We start from the raw sequence: 3,644 nt of genomic DNA on the forward strand, positions 1-3,644 counted from the left end.
ACTAAAACAAAATGAGAAGAGAAGTATGTATGAAATTGTTGTTATATATGCAAAACAATTTTAGTAATCTATCAAAATTAATTAATATAAGTTGAAGAAATTGAATATCTAAGTAGTATAAGTTGAAGAGTTTTCAAGTTTCAACTTGAATATGGTGCAAAAATAAAACCTATCTTGAACCATATTCATTTGAATGACCTCAATTATAAGATAATATAAATATAGATATAAATTAACACAATTCTTTAGCATTGTTTCAACGTTTTTTTACATCAAGATATATACAAAATTTTGAAGCATAACTCTTTTAAGTGTTATGCCCAAATTAAAATTCAAATATATAATCTCACCTCCCCTTGTGTGGGACATGTTAGTTATAAAGACTATATATCCGATACAAAATTCAAATGTGTAAAAATGCCATCAAGATGACATAGTAGCTAGTAGTATTCGATTACAATTTTCAATCTTTGATGAGCATGTAAAAAAATAATAAAAATAATCAGGTGTATAGGCACAAAAGATACAAAAAAAAAAGCATATAATCAAGTAAATATATTGTAATGCAAACACATATTACGTAGTGTGTTTGGTAATCAAGAGACATATCAAAATCAAAATGCATCCTCTTTGGGACTACAAATCCTCGAGTAATCAATGCAAACACAAAAACAATTCAGGGACAAGGTGGAAATGGGACATCACAGAAACCACATGTTTTGGTAATACCGGGCCAATCATGTCTTTCTGGGTAACCACATATGCATGGTAATTGTTTTGTTAAGATGTCACAACATTTTTCCGATGGCATTCCTCCTTCCTTTAGTTGTATTTCACATGCACCTAGTAGCAGATTCACATCACAATTTGCCTCATTTGCCGCCACGAGAACCACCATCACTGCTACCATGGTTGCAACAACAAGAACACCTGACACCATCTTCATTTTGAATGAAATAAACCGAATATATGAGACAATAATGTTGGATATTGCTACAATTTATAGATATATTTAGTTAACGTAAACATTAATTAAAAGATTTTTGCATTTAAACTTTTTCCTTAATCACCGTATTTTATAAATTTTTTACTGTATTGAGATTCTTTTCTAAATTACTATACGTTTTAAGTTCATATACTAATACACCTTATTATATAATAATTTTTAAATACAATGTATTGTGCAAGCATTATGTTTACAAAAATAAATTTATTCAAATTACGAAAACCCCAAACGTACAACAATAGTACCTTATATCCAAAATTACGCATCCTTGCAAATACATGGTTTTAAGTTTACGTTTTCATAACATACATATTAATTAATTTGTGGTAAATATGATAACTACAACTTTTCATACTTCATAAACTTAACAACGGTTTATTATTACCCTTTGTAATTAATACGATATTTAAATGGTATTAATAAATAAAAAACTTTTAATATAAAATGCATATTAATGTTTTTTATTACATGGTTTTTTTTAATTTATTTGAAAAATAAATTACAAAAGTAATAAACCATTATAGATATTTTAAAAATAAATAAATAATAAATTGTTATTCGATTTTTTTGAACTATTTGGTTCTTATTTTCCATGGTATTATTAACAGGAACTATGACATCCACAATTTCACGGCTCGAAAAGACCAACTTTGTTTATGCTTTATTTGAAAATCATAGTATATTTTTAAATAAATATAATGCGGAATTTGTTCGTCGAAAAACATGATAAATATATTATCAAAACATTTACGAAGAATTGTATTTTGTTCAAATTAAAACTTTGGGATGTCATCGTCAATACTGAAACATAAGCATAAACAGACCTTACATTTATTTACACTAGTGATCTACATCTCATTTAAATCTCTCAGTGTAAACTAGCTTCGTATGGACACTTCTGATACAAATATACTGAGTGGGTTTGGTTGGGAAACATGATGAGTACATAGGGTTTTCAACCCAGAATAATATAAGTATTATATTTAATCATCAAACAATCAACCCAACTACCCATCCTCATTTTCTTTTTTAATCTTAATGATCAACTCTAAGAATCGTCCATCCTTCATTCCTAAGGATTGACCTAAAGAATAGGTACGAAGTCCATCGCTACGAAGGTTATAAATTATATAACAGCTTAAGGAAGTAATATAAGGAACTATTGTGCCCTTATATGTGTTTGTTGTAAATGTTTCATAGGTAAAAAAAACAAAATGATCTACCTATAATCAATTCTAAAAAGACATATTGGACATGATGGTAATCATTGGTTAAAATATTGGATTCCAAAACAATGGTTTGCCAAAATAAAAAATAACAACAAATTGGTGTAGTTTACTAACAAAGATCCTTTGGGTATTTCACGTCACAACTTCAATTCACTCAACACACATACCAACTATTATACAGTCACAATGAAAGTGAATTTATCTATTAGTTTAAAGAAAATGCATACAAATTATGAGATCTAAGATCACATACCAACTCTAAAATACAAATATAAATTAACAAAAGTAAATAATCACCTTAAATCTTGTTTATATATACATGTATGTATAAGTAACGTACCTTCTTTCCATATTCATACATATACTCTAGATACCAAAACAAAATGAGAAAAGAAGTATGTATGAAATTGTTGTTATATCGGCAAAACAATTTTAGTAATCAATCAAATTTAATTAATATAACTTGAAGAAATTGAATATTTAAGTAGTATAAGTTGAAGAGTTTTCAAGTTTCAACTGAATATGGTGCAAAAATAAGACCTATCTTCAACCATATTCATCTGAATGACCTCAATTATAAGATAACATAAATATAGATATAGATTAACACAATTCTTTAGCATTGTTTCAACGTTTTTTTACATCAAGATATATACAAAATTTTGAAGCATAACTCTTTTAAGTGTTATGCCCAAATTAAAATTCAAATATATAATCTCACTTCCGCTTGTGTGGGACATGTTAGTTCTAAAGACTATATATCCGATACAAAATTCAAATGTGTAAAAATGCCATCAAGAGGCCATAGTAGCTAGTAGTATTCGATTACAATTTTCAATCTTTGATGAGCTAGTAGCTAGTAGTATTCGATTACAATTTTCAATCTTTGATGAGCTAGTAAAAAAAAATAATAAAAATAATCAGGTGTATAGGGACAAAAGATACAAAAAAAAGGATATAAACAAGTAAATATATTGTAATGCAAATACATATTACGTAGTATATTTGGTAATCAGGAGACATATCAAAATCAAAATGCATCCTCTTTGAGACTACAAATCCTCGAGTAATCAATGCAAACACAAAAACAATTCAGGGACAAGGTGGAAATGGGACATCACAGAAACCACATGTTTTGGTAATACCGGGCCAATCATGTCTTTCTGGGTAACCACATATGCATGGTAATTGTTTTGTTAAGATGTCACAACATTTTTCCGATGGCATTCCTCCTTCCTTTAGTTGTATTTCACATGCACCTAGTAGCAGGTTCACATCACAATTTGCCTCATTTGCCGCAACGAGAACCACCATCACTGCTACCATGGTTGCAACAACAAGAACACCTGACACCATCTTCATTTTGAATGAAATGGACCGAATATATGAGACAATAATGTTGTATATTG

Source organism: Lactuca saligna, chromosome 8 (assembly GCF_052625555.1).
Source record: "Lactuca saligna cultivar CGN05327 chromosome 8, ASM5262555v1, whole genome shotgun sequence".
NCBI lineage: Eukaryota > Viridiplantae > Streptophyta > Magnoliopsida > Asterales > Asteraceae > Lactuca > Lactuca saligna.